This window comes from Petromyzon marinus, chromosome 80 (assembly GCF_048934315.1).
Source record: "Petromyzon marinus isolate PM22_M1 ecotype Great Lakes invasive population chromosome 80, UKy_Petmar_22M1.pri1.0, whole genome shotgun sequence".
Taxonomy (NCBI): Eukaryota; Metazoa; Chordata; class Hyperoartia; order Petromyzontiformes; family Petromyzontidae; genus Petromyzon; species Petromyzon marinus.
In genome coordinates, this window is record NC_133746.1 from 1,900,244 (window position 1) to 1,919,784 (window position 19,541).

The 19,541-nt window shown below is 51.7% G+C and overlaps 2 long non-coding RNA genes across 2 annotated transcripts; both read left to right on the forward strand.

Moving 5' to 3' along the window:
• Nucleotides 1-2,458: 2,458 nt before the first annotated feature.
• On the forward strand, nt 2,459-8,810 carry LOC142907608 (uncharacterized). Its single transcript, XR_012931121.1, has 3 exons — nt 2,459-5,179; nt 5,662-6,295; nt 8,147-8,810. It is a non-coding gene; the product is annotated as an uncharacterized LOC142907608 (long non-coding RNA).
• A 16-nt stretch (nt 8,811-8,826) lies between these two features.
• Nucleotides 8,827-14,395, forward strand: LOC142907609 (uncharacterized). The gene is made up of 3 exons (XR_012931122.1): nt 8,827-9,736; nt 10,605-11,078; nt 12,426-14,395. It is a non-coding gene; the product is annotated as an uncharacterized LOC142907609 (long non-coding RNA).
• The last annotated feature ends 5,146 nt before the right edge of the window (nt 14,396-19,541 follow it).

Consider the following 19,541-nt stretch of genomic DNA (forward strand, 5'->3'; position numbering starts at 1 on the left):
TTCTCTGTGTATCACTCTAGGTCTCTGTGTGTCTTATGGGTCTCTGTGTATCTCTATGGGTCTCTATGTATCACTATGGGTCTCTGTGTGTCTCTATGGGTCACTATGTATCACTATGGTTCTCTATGTATCATTCTAGGTCTATGTGTGTCTCTATGGGTCTCTGTGTATCTCCATGGGTCTCTATGTATCACTATGGGTCTCTGTGTGTCTCTATGGGTCACTATGTATCACTATGGTTCTCTATGTATCACTCTAGGTCTCTGTGTGTTTTATATGGGTCTCTGTGTATCTCTATGGGTCTCTATGTATCACTATGGTTCTCTGTGTATTGCTATGGGTCTCTGTGTATCTCTATGTGTCTCTATGTATATCTATCAATCTCTACATATCTCTATGGGTCTCTGTGTGTCTCTATGGGTCACTATGTATCTCTATGGGCCTCTATGTGTCCCTGTCGGTCTCTATGTTTCTCTGGTTCTCTGTATATCACTCTGGGTCTCTGTGTGTCTCTATGAGTCACTATGTATCTCTATGGGTCTCTATGTGTCTCTATGGGTCTCTATGTTTCTCTATGGTTTTCTGTGTATCACTCTGGGTCTCTGTGTGTCTCTATGTATCACTATGAGTCTCTATGTATCTCTGTCCGTCTCTACATATCTCTATCGGTCTCTTTGTATTACTATGGGTCGGTGTGTGGCTCTATGGGTCCCTATGTATCTATTTGCTTCTCTGTGTATTGCTATGGGTCTCTATGTGTCTCAATGGGTCTCTATGTATCTCTATGGGTCTCTATGTATCACTATGGGTCTCTACGTATCTCTATCGTTCTCTGTCTATCTCTATGGGTCTCTATGTATCTCTATGGGTCTCTGTGTATCTCTATGGGTCTCTATGTATCTCTATCGTTCTCTACATATCTCTATCGGTCTCTTGGATTACTATGGGTCACTGTGTGTCTCTATGGGTCACTATGTATCTCTATTGTTCTCTGTGTATTGCGATGGGTCTCTATGTATCTCTGTGGGTCTCTATGTATCTTTATGGGTCACTATGTATCTCTGTGCTTCTCTATGTGTCTCTATGGGTCTCTATTTATCTCTATGTATCTCTATGGGTCACGGACCCACACACTCACCACGAACCCACAACATGGACCCACACACTCACCACAAACCCACAACACGGACCCACACGCTCAACACCAACTCACAACACGGATCCATACTCGTTGGTTCTATTCGGTAAAGTCACGTAAAAGTATAAACAACAACAAATTCAATCCTTGCAGTCACGAAAGCTTCAAATCTAGAATTCACAACACGGACCCACACACTCACCACGAACCCACAACACGGACCCATACACTCACCACGAACCCATAACACAACACGGACCCACACACTCACCACGAACCCACACGACACGGACCCACACACTCACCACGAGTCCACAACACGGACCCACACACTCACCAGGAACCTACACAACTCACCTCGTCAATAGTTTCGCTCGGATGGCTTCAGCAGAAGTTGTTCGAAAGGCGACGATGATGAAGCTGAAGCAGCTGAAGTTTCAGAAGCTGCCGTCTCCTTCATGCCCGTCTTGTACTCTGAGTAAGCACGTGGTGATTGCGACGTCACCGGTGCTGTCACAGTCCGAGGGACGTGACCACGCCCCCTTGCTGTATATGTGGGTGTGTGAAAATTGATGAAAAGTAATGAAAATTAAATGAAATTTGAAATTTTCTTAATTAATCCAAAATTATGTTAATTCGTGTAATTATGCGTATAACTATGCTAATTAGCGAGGTAATCGTATTAATTTATACGACTGGGTGTGGTTGTGTTAATGATAGCTTTTATGATAATCAGGCCCCGCCTCGTTGACGAGGTGGGGTTATCAATCAGGATAACGCAATCAATCGTTTTTAGTTACGCTAGTGTCAATTCGGCCTCGTTGTCTAACTTCGTATTATTGATCAGCATAATACAATGATTCTCGCTTTAACACTCCCCGAGTGTTCATATTTTAGGTCCCAAGTTCATATCATTTGCTTTAAAGTTTAATGAGTGTGGATTGGTGTGTTTATACTTTAGGTTCCCGAGTTCATATCTCATCGCAGGATACAGGTCTTATGCAAAAATTTCAGGAAAGAATCACACGACCACAACTGTATTAATCAATTTATTTCTAATTAAACCTTAACTATAATATGTATGTGAACTCTCAATCTCGGAACTTCAGCACGGTATCCACACGGTATCAAGACAGTATCATCCACGACTGTACGATTTCACTTTGATAACACATGGACCCCGCATAAAGCGATTGCTGTTAGTGAGAGAGAGAGTCAGAACATGCCAATGCTATGCTACACAAAAGCTTATACATTATAATATGAACGATCATTATACTTGAAATGGTCAGCACATTATCACAGGTGATTGATTAACATGCAACGGTATTCATATAAAAAGACAATCAAACAGTTATTATTTCCAAAGGCATAAATGTAACAACAGATCCACCGGACAGACTATAAGATTACCGAAATGGCTTAGTGTGAGGGTATGCGGCGGAACGTGTTATCTCACGGGAGATTAATTAATCCGTGAATAAGATTGTATGATCAGAAAATCGGTTTAGCACGATTCCTCCCCGGGAGCGTAGCTCCGTGAAGAAGGTGCCAAGAGTTAATTCGTATTGATGGATCGTTTGGTAACTTATGCAATTAGAAGTACAGTCCAAAACAAAATATTAAAGAGGAAAATTACGAATATACTTATAAACGACGGACTGTTATCACACGGCCAGATAGTTCACGGACTTGAGTGTGTTTTTGTGTGTCATGAATTGTGTGGAGTAGTCATTGTTTGGAGTTGAGTCTTTAGGTCCAGCGAACGTCAGATTGGTCGTGTAGTGGGGCATAGCACATCATCGTATCGTTGAGTTCTCTTTTTAGGGTAATGTGAGTGTGGTTGGTCTTCTTGCGTTAACATACGTCAACGTGTCCCTTGTATGAAAGGGATACTCGCTCCCTTTAGAGCGGTCAGGGTGAGTGGGGGTTGTGCATCATACGTATCGGCGTTCCCTCCTCCACACAGCAGCCAGCCTCTGTCCACGGGGGAGAGTTGCTTGATCGCTCTCAGTGCTGCTCAGTGGCCACCTCTCTCCACTGCTGGATGAGCTGCGCGATCACGCTCGTGCTGGTTCGCTGACAGCAGTTTCTCTCCGCTGCTGGATGAGCTGCATCGGCACGCTCCCTCTCTCTGGGTGGAGAACTCGAACGTGCTCGTTGCTGGTTTGCTGAAAGCAGGTTTTTCTCCACTGCTGGATGACTCAAGTCGCACGTGCTCTTGCTCTGGTTTGCAGAAGCTCTTGCTTGGTGCATTGGTCGCTGTGCAGCTGGACTCAATGTAGAATAAACTTTCAGCAATACTCTTTCTTTCAGCTCTTTTAAAATCACACTCGGTGGCGCCTCACTACCTTGCGAGTCTTGCCAACGTCAGTGGGTAGCGACGGGGCCACTTTGGCCTCTGCTCGCCGCCCCTTGCTCTGCAGCTCGCCGGCTGGCGACCTGTTGCTCTCGTTCCCGATTTGAACTGCTCCTGAGCCGACCCACTGGTCGAACTCTCTCGCGTGTCGAACTGCCCCGAGTTCCGACCCCCCTGGTCGAACTCCCCGAGTTGAACTCCTCCGAGTCGAACTCCCCGAGTTCCGACCTCCTCCGAGTCGAACTGTCTCCCGAGAGTCGACCCCCCGGTCGAACTCTGGTGAGCCGACCCCCCCCCCCCGGTCGAACTGAGGTTTCAATGCTCAGGATCCTCTTTTTATGCCCAAAAATCCCTTCACTCGGATTCTGCCCACAAGGCGGGGTTTCTTTCGATTTTTGCTGTGTCAGGATTTGTCCGTATGTATCTGCGTCCGTGTGTGTGTCCGTACGTATGTCAGTGTGTGTCCTTGTGTGGATCACCCACGGTATATTCCGTTGTCATACTCCTATCATAAAACCCACAAGTAAAACAATGAAATGTTATAAATTGTCTCGAAGGCGCCTCTCTGTCTGAGTGCACAACCTGGAGGGAGGGGCGATATTCCCTCCGACTTTCACCGACGCACAAAGAAATGGTTAAAAAGTTTTAAGTTAACATTTCATTTCATCAGAGTTCCACAGTTATGATTCTGTATTAATCCAAGGTCTGGGTCAGCTTCCCGTTGTGGTGTTTGACTCGTGTTTCCCCGAGCGTATACACACTCCTACCCCGCGCTGCGGGGATACAAAGACGACCGGGATCTTCCTTTCTCTCCGACCCTGGGTTTAACATCGCCCTTTGCTTACGTTGCAGTTTTGCTGTGCGCTTGCATTTCTTTTCCTCTCTACTCTTACTTTAACCCGGCTTATTATTTGTGTATGGGTGGATTAGAGCATTCATGTTGACTTAGGAAAACCTGATTGTTAGGCTTCGGGTCAAGTCGTATAGAAATGATTAAAATATGTAAATACATTTCATATTAACAGACGGGTGATGGTTACATTGACGTAGCTTGTGGCAGGGTTAAATTGAAGTGGGTTTGAAGATCAATAACTTTAGCCTACCCTGTCGTTAAATTCCGACTTTAAGTTACTTTAATAGTAATGCAGAACCAATTAGCTTTTTTGACTTAACTAGATCTAGGCTAACGCAACCTCCCAGTGACCCTGGCTTTGTGTTTACGTCAGCCCCTTGCAATCCGCTGCGCTCTGCTCTCTATCTGCTCCCTCTGACCCTGGGAGGGCTCTGAACGTAAAAATCGTGTTAGTGGGTCAAGGTAAATATGACCTCCACATGCCATGCTGAGGCCTGGTTTGGTGTTTTTATTCATTATTAAATTAAAAGAAACAATAGAAATATGTATCTATATGTATTGAAAAAATACTTGTTAATATTAATATGGAAAGGGGGACATATACAACACCCTTCAGCAACGCCCCTCCTAGTGACGTGCAGTGCGAGGCCACTCCCCCGGAAGCTGCCTCCCACCCCTCCTCTTTGGGCGAACCCCACCTCCACCCCCAGCTTCTACTTCCACTTCCGGTCGGGGCAAATGACGGCGATGGCGGGAAAAATCTGAACCCTGTCTGGGCCTCCTCGAGGTCGACTCAGCCTGAAGATGCCGACACGTGGCTTTGTGTGAGGTGAGTCTGTGGGTGTCTGTGTGTGTCTGTGTGTGATGAGTCTGTGGGTCTCTGTGGTGAGTGTGTGGGTCTGTGTGTTGAATCTGTGGGTCTCTGTGTGGTGAGTGTGTGGGTCTCTGTATGGTGAGTCTGAGTCTCTGTGGGTGTCCACACGATGATGATGATGATGATGTTATCAGCCACTTGGTTGAGCTTCTTTCGTTTGTAATAGCCAGCGCTACGTAGCTCCTTACCTGGTAAAATGTATATCATTCAGTTTAGTATTTGGGTCTCTGTATCTTTGTGGGTCTCTGTGTGTCTCTCTGGGTGTCTGTGGGTCTCTGTGGGTCTCTATGGGTCTCTATGCATATCTATGGATCTGTGTGTCTCTATGGGTCTCTATGTATTTCTATGGGTCTTTGTCTTTACGTTTCTCTGTGTATTTATATGGGTCTCTATGCATCTTTGTGGTTCTCTGTGTGTCTCCCACATCCCCCCACCAGGAACCCACCATCCGCACCACGAACTCACAACACGGATCCACACACTCACTACGCACCCACATCCTCACCACGGACACACACACTCACCACGAACCCACAACACGGACTCACACACTCACCACGCACCCACATCCTCACCACGGACCCACACACTCTCCACAATCCCACAACAAGGACCCACACACTTACCACGAACCCACAACACGGACCCACACACTCACCAGGAACCCACAAAACTCACCTCGTCAATAGTTTTGCTCGGATAGCTTCAGCAGAAGTTATTCGAAAGGCGACGATGATGAAGCTGAAGCAGCTGAAGTTTAAGAAGCTGCCGTCTCCTTCATGCCCGTCTCGTACTCTGAGGAAGCACGTGGTGATTGCGATGTCACCGGTGCTGTCACAGTGCGAGGGATGTTACCACGCCCCCTTCAGCCACGCCCCTCCGAGTGACGTGAGAGTGCGAGACCACGCCTCCGGAAGCCGCCTCCCGCCCCGCCTCTTTGGGTGCCACCCACCTCCACCCCCATCTACTTCCGCTTCCGGTCGGGGCGAATGGCGGCGATGGCGGGAACCCTGTCTGGGCCTCCTCGAGGTTGGCTCAGCCTGAAGATGTCGACACGGGGCTTTGTGTGAGGTGAGTCTGTGGGTATCTGTGTGAGTCAGTGGGTCTCTGTGTGAGGTGAGTCTGTGTGTCTCTGTGTGTGTCTGTGTGTGGTGAGTCTGTGGGTCTCTGTGTCTGTCTGTGTGAGGTGAGTCTGTGGGTCTCTGTGTGTGTCTGTGTGAGGTGAGTCTGTGGGTCTCTGTGTGAGGTGAGTCTGTGTGTCTGTGTGAGGTGAGTCTGTGGGTCTCTGTGTGTGTCTATGTGAGGTGAGTCTGTGGGTCTCTGTGTGTGGTGAGTCTGTGTGTGTCTGTGTGAGGTGAGTCTGTGGGTGTCTGTGTTAGGTGAGTCTGTGGGTGTCTGTGTGAGGTGAGTTTGTGGGTCTCTGTGTGTGGTTAGTCTATGGGTCTCTGTGTGTGTCTGTTGTTGGTGAGTCTGTGGGTCTGTGTGTGGCGAGTCTGTGGGTCTCTGTGTGTGTCTGTTGTTGGTGAGTCTGTGGGTCTCTGTGGGTGTCTGTGCATGGTGAGTCTGTGTGTGTCTTTGTGAGGTGAGTCTGTGGGTCTGTGTGTGGTGAGTTTGTGGGTCTCTGTGTGTGTCTGTGTGTGGTGAGTTTGTGGGTCTCTGTTTGAGGTGAGTTTGTGGGTGTCTGTGTGAGGTGAGTCTGTGGGTCTCTGTTTGTGTCTGTGTGAGGTGAGTTTGTGGGTGTCTATGTGTGGTGAGTCTGTGGGTCTCTGTGTGAGGTGAGTCTATGGGTCTCTGTGTGAGTCTGTGTGTGGTGAGTCTGGGTGTCTGTGTGTATCTGTGCGAGGTGAATTTGTGGGTCTCTGTGTGTGGTTAGTCTGTGGGTCTCTGTGTGTGTCTGTGTGAGGTGAGTCTGTGGGTGTTTGTGTGAGATGAGTCTGTGGGTCTCTGTGTGTTGTGAGTCTGTGTGTGTCTGTGTGAGGTGAGTTTGTGGGTGTCTGTGTAAGGTGAGTTTATGGGTCTCTGTGTGTGTCTGTTGGTGGTGAGTCTGTGGGTCTCTGTGGGTGTCGGTGCATGGTGAGTCTGTGTGTGTCTTTGTGAGGTGAGTCTGTGGGTCTGTGTGTGGTGAGTTTGTGGGTCTTTGTGTGTGGTGAGTCTGTGGTTCTCTGTGTGTGTCTGTGTGTGGTGAGTCTGTGGGTCTCTGTTTCAGGTGAGTTTGTGGGTGTCTGTGTGAGGTGAGTCTGTGGGTCTCTGTTTGTGTCTGTGTGAGGTGAGTTTGTGGGTGTCTATGTGTGGTGAGTCTGTGGGTCTCTGTGTGAGGTGAGTCTGTGGGTCTCTGTGTGAGTCTGTGTGTGGTGAGTCTGTGGGTGTCTGTGTGTATCTGTGTGAGGTGAGTCTGTTGGTCTCTGTGTGTTGTGAGTCTGTGTGTGTCTGTGTGAGGTGAGTTTGTGGGTGTCTGTGTAAGGTGAGTTTATGGGTCTCTGTGTGTGTTTGTTGGTGTTGAGTCTGTGGGTCTCTGTGGGTGTCTGTGCATGGTGAGCCTGTGTGTGTCTTTGTGAGGTGAGTCTGTGGGTCTATGTGTGGTGAGTCTGTGGGTCTCTGTGTGAGGTGAGTCTGTGGGTCTCTGTGTGATTCTGTGTGTGGTGAGTCTGTGTGTATCTGTGTGAGGTGAGTCTGTGGGTCTCTGTGTGTGGTGATTCTGTTGTGGTGAGTCTGTGGGTCTCTGTGTGTGTCTCTCTGGGTGTCTGTGGGTCTCTGTGGGTTTCTCTGGGTCTCTATGGGTCTCTATGTATATCTATGGATCTGTGTGTCTCTATGGGTCTGTATGTATTTCTATGGGTCTTTGTCTTTACGATTCTCTGTGTATTTATATGGGTCTCTATGCATCTTTGTGGTTCTCTGTGTGTCTCCCACATCCCCCACCAGGAACCCACCATCCGCACCACGAACCCACAACACGGACCCACACACTCACCAGGAACCCACAAAACTCACCTCGTCAATAGTTTCGCTCGGATAGCTTAAAGCAGAAGTTGTTCGAAAGGCGACGATGATGAAGCTAAAGCAGCTGAAGTTTAAGAAGCTGCTGTCTCCTTCACGCCCGTCTCGTACGCTGAGGAAGCACGTGGTGATTGCGACATCACCGGTGCTGTCACAGTGCGAGGGACGTTACCACGTACCCTGCAGCCACGCCACTCCGAGTGCAGTGCCAGTGCGAGATCACGCCCCCAGAAGCCGCCTCACGCCCCGCCTCTTTGGGCGCCCCCCACCTCCACCCCCAGCTTCTACTTCCGCTTCCGGTCGGGGCGAATGGCGGTGATGGCATGAAAAATCTGAACCCTGTCTGGGCCTCCTCGAGGTCGGCTCAGCCTGAAGATGCCGACACGGGGCTTTTTGTGAGGTGAGTCTGTGGGTGTCTGTGTGAGTCTGTGGGTCTCTGTGGTGAGTGTGTGGGTCTGTGTGTTGAGTCTGTGGGTCTCTGTGTGGTGAGTGTGTGGGTCTCTGTATGGTGAGTCTGAGTCTCTGTGGGTGTCCATACATTTCCACACGATGATGATGATGATGTTATCAGCCACTTGGTTGAGCTTCTATCGTTTGTAATAGCCAGCGCTACATAGCTCCTTACCTGGTAAAATGTATATCGTTCAGTTTAGTATTTGGGTTTCTGTATCTTTGTGGGTCTCTGTGTGTGTCTCTCTGGGTGTCTGTGGGTCTCTGTGGGTCTCTGTGGGTCTCTATGGGTCTCTATGGGTCTATATGCATATCTATGGATCTGTGTGTCTCTATGGGTCTCTATGTATTTCTATGGGTCTTTGTCTTTACGATTCTCTCTGTATTTATATGGGTCTCTATGCATCTTTGTGGTTCTCTGTGTGTCTCCCACATCCCCCCACCAGGAACCCACCATCCTCACCACGAACTCACAACACGGACCCACACACTCACCACGCACCCACATCCTCACCATGGACCCACACACTCACCACGAACCCACAACACGGACCCACACACTCACCACGCACCCACATCCTTACCACGGACCGACACACTCTCCACAATCCCACAACAAGGACCCACACACTTACCACGAACCCACAACATGGACCCACACACTCACCAGGAAGCCACAAAACTCACCTCGTCAATAGTTTCGCTCGGATAGCTTCAGCAGAAGTTGTTCGAAAGGTGACGATGATGAAGCTGAAGCAGCTGAAGTTTAAGAAGCTGCCGTCTCCTTCATGCCCGTCTCGTACTCTGAGGAAGCACGTGGTGATTGCGACGTCACCGGTGCTGTCACAGTGCGAGGGACGTTGCCACGCCCCCTTCAGCCACGCCCCTCCGAATGACGTGAGAGTGCGAGGCCACGCCCCCGGAAGCCGCCTCCCGCCCCTCCTCTTTCGGCGACCCCCACCTCCACCCCCAGCTTCTACTTCCGCTTCCGGTCCGGGCGAATGGCGGCGATGGCGGGAAAACCTGAACCCTGTCTGGGCCTCCTCGAGGTCGGCTCTGTGTGAGGTGAGTCTGTGGGTCTCTGTGTGTCTGTGTGAGGTGAGCCTGTGGGTCTCTGTGTGAGGTCAGTCTGCGTGTGTCTGTGTGAGCTGAGTCTGTGGGTCTCTGTGTGAAGTGAGTCTGTGTATGTCTGTGTGAGGTGAGTCTGTGGGTGTCTGTGTGAGGTGGGTCTGTGGGTGTCTGTGTGAGGTGAGTTTCTGGGTCTCTGTGTGTGGTGAGTCTGTGGGTCTGTGTGTGTCGAGTCTGTGGGTCTCTGTGTGTCTGTGTGTGGTGAGTCTGTGGGTCTCTGTGGGTGTCTGTGTGAGGTGAGTCTGTGGGTCTGTGTGTGGTGAGTCTGTGGGTCTCTGTGTGTGTCTGTGTGTGGTGAGTTTGTGGGTGTCTGTGTGTGATGAGTCTGTGGGTCTCTGCGTGAGGTGAGTCTGTGGGTCTCTGTGTCTGTGTGAGATGAGTTTGTGGGTATCTGTGTGTGGTGAGTCTGTGGGTCTCTGTGGTGAGTGTGTGGGTCTGTGTGTTGAGTCTGTGGGACTCTGTGTGGTGAGTGTGTGGGTCTCTGTATGGTGAGTCTGAGTCTCTGGGTGTCTATACATTTCCACACGATGATGATGATAATGTTATCAGCCAATTGCTTGAGCTGCTATCGTTTGTCATAGCCAGCGCTACATAGCTCCTTACCTGGTAAAATGTATATCGTTGGGTCTCTATGTATCTTTGTGGGTCTCTGTGTTTGTCTCTCTGGGTGTCTGTGGGTCTCTGTGGGTCTCTATGGGTCTCTATGTATTTCTATGGGTCTTTGTCTTTACGATTCTCTGTGTATTTATATGGGTCTCTATGCATCTTTGTGGTTCTCTGTGTGTCTCCCACATCCCCCCACCAGAAACCCACCATCCGCACCACGAACGCACAACACGGACCCACACACTCACCACGCACCCACAAAACTCACCTCGTCAATAGTTTCGCTCGGATAGCTTCAGCAGAAGTTTTTTGAAAGGCGACGATGATGAAGCTGAAGCAGCTGAAGTTTAAGAAGCTGCCGTCTCTTTCAAGCCCGTCTCATACTCTGAGGAAGCACGTGGTGATTGTGACGTCACCGGTGCTGTCACAGTGCGAGGGACGTTACCACGTACCCTTCAGCCACGCCCCTCCGAGTGACGTGCCAGTGCGAGACCACGCCCCCGGAAGCCGCCTCCCGCCCCGCCTCTTTGGGCGCCCCCCACCTCCACCCCCAGCTTCTGCTTCCGCTTCGGGTTGGGGCGAATGGCGGTGATGGCGGGAAAAATCTGAACCCTGTCTGGGCCTCCTCGAGGTCGGCTCATCCTGAAGATGCCGACACAGGGCTCTGTGTGAGGTGAGTCTGTGGGTCTCTGTGGGTTTCTGTGTGAGGTGAGTCTGTGGGTCTCTGTGTGTGTCTGTGTGTGGTGAGTCTGTGGGTCTCTGTGTGAGGTGAGTCTGTGTGTGTCTGTGTGAGGTGAGTCTGTGGGTCTCTGTGTGTGGTGAGTCTGTGTGTGTCTGTGTGAGGTGAGTCTGTGGGTTTCTGTGTGGGGTGAGTCTGTGGGTGACTGTGTAAGGTGAGTTTGTGGGTCTCTGTGTGTGGTGAGTCTGTGGGTCTGTGTGTGGCGAGTCTGTGGGTCTCTGTGTGTGTCTGTAGGTGGTGAGTCTGTGGGTCTCTGTGGGTGTCTGTGCGTGGTGAGTCTGTGTGTGTCTGTGTGAGGTGAATTTGTGGGTGTCTGTGTGTGGTGAGTCTGTGGGTCTCTGTGTGTGTCTGTGTGTGGTGAGTCTGTGTGTGTCTGTGTGAGGTGAATTTGTGGGTGTCTGTGTGTGGTGAGTCTGTGGGTCTCTGTGTGAGGTGAGTCTGTGGGTCTCTGTGTGTGTCTATGTGTGGTGAGTCTTTGGGTCTGTGTGTGGCGAGTCTGTGGGTCTCTGTGTGTGTCTGTAGGTGGTGAGTCTGTGGGTCTCTGTGGGTGTCTGTGCGTGGTGAGTCTGTGTGTTTCTTTGTGAGGTGAGTCTGTGGGTGTCTGTGTGAGGTGAGTTTGTGGGTCTCTGTGTGTGGTGAGTCTGTGGTTCTCTGTGTGAGTCTGTGGGTCTCTGTGAGGTGAGTTTGTGGGTGTCTGTGTGAGGTGAGTCTGTGGGTCTCTGTTTGTGTCTGTGTGAGGTGAATTTGTGGGTGTCTGTGTGTGGTGAGTCTGTGGGTTTCTGTGTAAGGTGAGTCTGTGGGTCTCTGTGTGTGTCTGTGTGTGGTGAGTCTGTGGGTGTCTGTGTGTGTCTGTGTGAGGTGAGTCTGTGGGTCTCTGTGTTGAGTCTGTGCGTCTCTGTGGTGAGTGTGTGGGTCTCTGTATGGTGAGTCTGAGTCTCTGTGGGTGTCTATACATTTCCACACGATGATGATGATGATGATGTTTTCAGCCACTTGGTTGAGCTGCTATCGTTTGTAATAGCCAGCGCTACATAGCTCCTTACCTGGTAAAATGTATTTCATTGGGTCTCTATGTATCTTTGTGGGTCTCTGTGTGTGTCTCTCTGGGTGTCTGTGGGTCTCTGTGGGTCTCTGTGGGTCTCTATGTATATGTATGGATCTGTGTGTCTCTATGGGTCTCTATGTATTTCTATGGGTCTGTCTTTACGATTCTCTGTGTATTTATATGGGTCTCTATGCATCTTTGTGGTTCTCTGTATGTCTCCCACATCCCCCCACCAGGAACCCACCATCCGCATCAGCAGGCATCGTCAGGGTCGGGATGGAACCCACGACCTCCTGTATACCAGGCGAGGTAGTTAACATCTCCCAGCCACTGTGATGATGAGAGAGAGACATAGACTCCAAATATACAGCAGCAGGGATCGTCAGGGTCAGGATCGAACCCACGACCTCCTGTATACCAGGCGAGGTAGTTAACATCTCATCAGGGTCGGAATGGATCCCACGACCTCCTGCGTATCAGGCGAGGTAGTTAACATCTCATCAGGGTCGGAATTGAACCCACGACCTATATACCAGGCAAGTCACCTGAGACCCCAGGCAGCAGCAACTCGCCACAACAAACACAACTGCAACGTTCTGTTGAGTCCGCTTATTTATTAACAACAACAATCGATAAACAATGGTCTAGATATATATACACATTATTACATTATAACTTATTTTGTATCTCTATCCTAACTCTTCACACGCGCACGTGGCTAGGCTGGCTGTAGTCCATTGTGTGGTGAGTGTGGGTGGTGAGTGAGTGTGGTGGTGGTGCTGCTGCTGCTGCTGCTCGTGGTGGTGGTTGCACCGATTCCACCACCACCACTCCGCTACTCTGCCGTGGGCCGTCCACCACAGAGGAGCAGGCGGCCGAAGAGCGAGCGGAGCGCCTTGCCCACACACGCCAGGACCCCTCGCTCCCTCTCCTCCTCCTCTTCCTTCTCTTTCTCCTCTTCATTCTCCTTCTCCTCTTCATTCTCCTTCTCCTCTTCATCCTTCTCCTCTTCATCCTTCTCTTCATCCTCCTCTTTATCCTCGTCGTCATCCTCCTCCTGCGTCTCCACCACCTCTGTCCTCTCTCCAAAAGTCTGGGTGAGCGGTGACGATGGTGATGGGAGCTTCTCCTCCGGCTCCGCTCTGTGGAGAGAGGCAGCAACACCACAGCAGCGCATCATCGTCATCATCATCGTCGTCGTCGTCGTCGTCGTCATCATCATCGTCATCATCATCATCGTCGTCATGAACATCGTCTTCATCATCAACATCATCATCGTCGTCGTCATCATACCCACAGAGACCCATAGACCTACAGAGACCCATACTCATAGCGACCCATACAGACCCATACTCAGAGACCCATACTCATAGAGACCCATAGACCTACAGAGACCCATCCTCATAGAGACCCATACATACCCACAGAGACCCATAGACCTACAGAGACCCATACTCATAGCGACCCATACAGACCCATACTCATACAGACCCATCCTCAGAGACCCATAGACCTACAGAGACCCATCCTCATAGAGACCCATACATAGCCACAGAGACCCATAGACCTACAGAGACCCATACTCATAGCGACCCATACAGACCCATACTCATAGAGACCCATCCTTATAGAGACCCATACATACCCACAGAGACCCATACTCATAGAGACCCATACAGGCCAATGCTCATACAGACCCATAGACCTACAGAGACCCATACTCATGCAATGAGAGCACCATCTCCTTTATTACGTGGGGTGTGGTGTGATATGCAGTTATGGGTTATCTCGGGGAAAAATTACATCGAGGCCAAAGGTAATGGGGCGGAGCCACCCGGGAAGCCTCTGGAACGCTCCCAAAGGTTCCATGAGGGACGTGGCCAGAGGCGGGGTTTAGTCGCCAGGGAGCGAATATAAGTGGGGGCCGGAGCAAGGTGCGGGGTCGGTGTGTGAAGAATCAAGAGGAGCTTCCTGTCGCTGCCGCTGCTCCGCCATCTTTATCGGCCACGTGGCGGCTCAACCTTCAGCCAATCAGCCGCTCCCTAGCCAGCGCCGTCAGCCAGCGGCGTGCTAGAGAGTGGGGCGAGCGCCACGTGGCGCAGGGCAGCGAAGCCGCTTGGGGGGCCATGCATCCGTGGTGCGAGTGACAAGAGACGAGTAGACAGCCAACTGTACCGAAGTTTTATTAATAAACGTTTCAAGTTCTTATCGTGTTGGAGCCACTCATTACACTCACAGAGACCCATACTCATAGAGACCCATACAGATCTACAGAGACCCATACTAATAGAGACCTATACAGACCCATACTCATAGACCCATATTCAGAGACGCACAGAGACCCATACTAATAGAGCCCATACAGACCCCAGAGACCCATACTTATAGAGACCCATACAGACCCCTGAGGCCCATAATCACAGGGACGCATAGACCCACAGAAACCCATAGACCCACTTAGACCAGAAGCGACTTGGCCATCTCGAATGATAGCCGAATCAAGTGGACAGATAACATCATCATCATCGCGTGGACATTCATAGCGGCAGTCAAATACTCGAAGTGCATGACGCCGATTCTCAACGTGGAGGGGAAAATCCTGAGGACCCTGAGAAGAATCCACGCGGTGACCACGGGGACAGAAATGCAGAATGCAAATATACAGCAGCAGCTGGCATCGTCAGGGTCGGGTTCGAGCCCACGACCTCCTGTATACCAGGCGAGGTAGTTAACATCTCATCAGGGCCGGGATCGAACCCACGACCTCCTGCGTACCAGGCGAGGTAGTTGACGTCTCATCAGGGTCGGGATCGAACCCACGACGTCCTGCGAACCTGGCGAGGTAGTTAACGTCTCATCAGGATCGGGATTGAACCCACGACCTCCTGCGTATCAGGCGAGGTAGTTAACATCTCATCAGGGTCGGAATTGAACCCACGACCTATATACCAGGCAAGTCACCTGAGACCCCAGGCAGCAGCAACTCGCCACAACAAACACAACTGCAACGTTCTGTTGAGTCCGCTTATTTATTAACAACAACAATCGATAAACAATGGTCTAGATATATATACACATTATTACATTATAACTTATTTTGTATCTCTATCCTAACTCTTCACACGCGCACGTGGCTAGGCTGGCTGTAGTCCATTGTGTGGTGAGTGTGGGTGGTGAGTGAGTGTGGTGGTGGTGCTGCTGCTGCTGCTGCTCGTGGTGGTGGTTGCACCGATTCCACCACCACCACTCCGCTACTCTGCCGTGGGCCGTCCACCACAGAGGAGCAGGCGGCCGAAGAGCGAGCGGAGCGCCTTGCCCACACACGCCAGGACCCCTCGCTCCCTCTCCTCCTCCTCTTCCTTCTCTTTCTCCTCTTCATTCTCCTTCTCCTCTTCATTCTCCTTCTCCTCTTCATCCTTCTCCTCTTCATCCTTCTCTTCATCCTCCTCTTTATCCTCGTCGTCATCCTCCTGCGTCTCCACCACCTCTGTCCTCTCTCCAAAAGTCTGGGTGAGCGGTGACGATGGTGATGGGAGCTTCTCCTCCGGCTCCGCTCTGTGGAGAGAGGCAGCAACACCACAGCAGCGCATCATCGTCATCATCATCGTCGTCGTCGTCGTCGTCGTCGTCATCATCATCGTCATCATCATCATCGTCGTCATGAACATCGTCTTCATCATCAACATCATCATCGTCATCGTCGTCGTCATCATACCCACAGAGACCCATAGACCTACAGAGACCCATACTCATAGCGACCCATACAGACCCATACTCAGAGACCCATACTCATAGAGACCCATAGACCTACAGAGACCCATCCTCATAGAGACCCATACATACCCACAGAGACCCATAGACCTACAGAGACCCATACTCATAGCGACCCATACAGACCCATACTCATACAGACCCATCCTCAGAGACCCATAGACCTACAGAGACCCATCCTCATAGAGACCCATACATAGCCACAGAGACCCATAGACCTACAGAGACCCATACTCATAGCGACCCATACAGACCCATACTCATAGAGACCCATCCTTATAGAGACCCATACATACCCACAGAGACCCATACTCATAGAGACCCATACAGGCCAATGCTCATACAGACCCATAGACCTACAGAGACCCATACTCATGCAATGAGAGCACCATCTCCTTTATTACGTGGGGTGTGGTGTGATATGCAGTTATGGGTTATCTCGGGGAAAAATTACATCGAGGCCAAAGGTAATGGGGCGGAGCCACCCGGGAAGCCTCTGGAACGCTCCCAAAGGTTCCATGAGGGACGTGGCCAGAGGCGGGGTTTAGTCGCCAGGGAGCGAATATAAGTGGGGGCCGGAGCAAGGTGCGGGGTCGGTGTGTGAAGAATCAAGAGGAGCTTCCTGTCGCTGCCGCTGCTCCGCCATCTTTATCGGCCACGTGGCGGCTCAACCTTCAGCCAATCAGCCGCTCCCTAGCCAGCGCCGTCAGCCAGCGGCGTGCTAGAGAGTGGGGCGAGCGCCACGTGGCGCAGGGCAGCGAAGCCGCTTGGGGGGCCATGCATCCGTGGTGCGAGTGACAAGAGACGAGTAGACAGCCAACTGTACCGAAGTTTTATTAATAAACGTTTCAAGTTCTTATCGTGTTGGAGCCACTCATTACACTCACAGAGACCCATACTCATAGAGACCCATACAGATCTACAGAGACCCATACTAATAGAGACCTATACAGACCCATACTCATAGACCCATATTCAGAGACGCACAGAGACCCATACTAATAGAGCCCATACAGACCCCAGAGACCCATACTTATAGAGACCCATACAGACCCCTGAGGCCCATAATCACAGGGACGCATAGACCCACAGAAACCCATAGACCCACTTAGACCAGAAGCGACTTGGCCATCTCGAATGATAGCCGAATCAAGTGGACAGATAACATCATCATCATCGCGTGGACATTCATAGCGGCAGTCAAATACTCGAAGTGCATGACGCCGATTCTCAACGTGGAGGGGAAAATCCTGAGGACCCTGAGAAGAATCCACGCGGTGACCACGGGGACAGAAATGCAGAATGCAAATATACAGCAGCAGCTGGCATCGTCAGGGTCGGGTTCGAGCCCACGACCTCCTGTATACCAGGCGAGGTAGTTAACATCTCATCAGGGCCGGGATCGAACCCACGACCTCCTGCGTACCAGGCGAGGTAGTTGACGTCTCATCAGGGTCGGGATCGAACCCACGACGTCCTGCGAACCTGGCGAGGTAGTTAACGTCTCATCAGGATCGGGATTGAACCCACGACCTCCTGCGTATCAGGCGAGGTGGTTAATATCTCATCAGGGTCGGGATCGAACCCACGACTTCCTGCGTACCAGGCGAGGTACACAGAGAGAGGCTCACCGTTGCTCAGCAGCTGCAGATCCCTGCACAGGAGTGGTGCCACCGCTGCTGCTGATGGTGATGGTGGCCCAGTTGGTGGTGTCGGCCCAGCTGGTGGTGGTGGCTCGGATGGTGGTGGTTGTGGGGGTGGCCTCGCTGGCGGTGGGGGTGACCTCACTGGTGGTGGTGGCCCGAGTGACGGTGGTGGCCCGAATGGTGGTGGTGGTGGGGTTGGCCTCGCTGGCAGTGGGGGTGGCCTTGCTGCTGGTGGTGGCCTCACTAGCGGTGGAGGTGCCCCCGATGGTGGTGGTGGTGGCCCAGATGGTGGCATTGGTGGGGGTGGCCCTTCTGGTAGTGTTGCGAGTGGTGGTGGTGGTGGTTTGGAGCCAGCTGTGAGCCAGCGCCTGCTCAGGCGTCATCCGGAGATTCGGATCCCATCTATTGGGAGACGCACGGGGAGGGAGGGGAGGGATGGAGGGAGACACACACGTGGTGAGAGGGGCATGGTGAGATGATTTGACAGGGTGGGAGGTGGGGGGAGAGTGGGGAGATGGCGGCGTGGGGGGAGAGATGGCGAGGGTGGGAGGGAGTGGTGGTGGGTGGTGAGTGGGTGGCAGAGCTGTCAACCCGTACGGTTTATTAGATATTCTTGTGCAGGGAAATTGTGTTTTCAGGTCCGTACGGAGTGCAGCCGTTTCAATTCTGGGTAACAATAATAATTCGTTTCTATTTGTTTGTCCCTTGTGATCGGATTTTGCAGGATGAACGTTGAGATTTATGAGGGTCACGGGGTGACCAATAATTTTGTGTCTGTAGTAAGGTAGGGCAGTGATAAGGTGTTGACAGGTATGGGGTGGTGAGTGGGGGTGAGTGAGTGGGGGTGAGTGGTGTGGGGATGAGTGGGGGTGAGCGAGGGGTGAGTGTGGTTCGTACTGCAGGCAACGGCTGACGAAGTCCACCAGCTGAGGGTGGTGGCCCTGCAGCGCGCGGTGCAGAGGGAGGCTTCCCGGTGGCCCCTGCTTGGACAGGTTGTAGGGGAGGCCCTCAGGGTCTGCAGCGACAGAGAGACGCACGCAGAGTCACCAACCACCACGTCGCCCACATACCCGCTCATCCACTTACCTACCCACCTACCTATAGACCGACATACCCACCAACTCACACACCTGCCCACTTACCCACCTACCCTCACACCGACCAACTCACCCACCCACCTATGCACTTACCCACCTACCTATCCAGTCGCCCACCTACCTACCTACATATCCACTCACCCACCTACATACCCACTCTCCCACTCACTAACCCACCCACTCACCGACCCACCCACCTACCCACCCGCTCACTCACCCACCCACCTATGCTTCCTAACGACTGTTACAAAGATCCCCAACCCCCACCCCACCCCCCACCTCCGGGATAATCAGAGCCCCCCCCCCCCTACAATAGAACCCTATAAGAGCCTCACTGCCACCCCCCCATCTAACAAAAGGGAATGGGTCACGTCGCTGGCGCCAGCCTGCCCGAGCCTTTGACTCACCAAAGTAAGTTGTCTTGTTAGGTGCTTCGTCCACCATCTTTTTCGGGGGCATGCCCAGGATCTGCGCACGGTTTCGGACAAAGACAAAAGGAGGAGGGGGGGGTTACAGCCGGTGTAGCCTCAGCTTGCCCATTGGGGCAAGTGCCGTCTGTCAGCAGTGAGTAGTGGTGGAGGCAGCGCCTGTCGAGGCCGGCACTCTGTACAAAGACAACAATCCCTCCCTCTCCTTATTAGACTAATCTCATTGCTAGGGCAAGCGCTGTTAGTAGCGAGCAGCACCTATGAAGGCCAGCACTGTGTACAAATACAACAATCTCCCCTTCCCCGTATTAGCCTCATCTCATTGCTGGGGCAAGTGCTGATTCATCGCAAGCAGCACCTATAAAGGCCAGCACTTTGTACAAAGACAACAATCCTCCCCCCGTCCACGT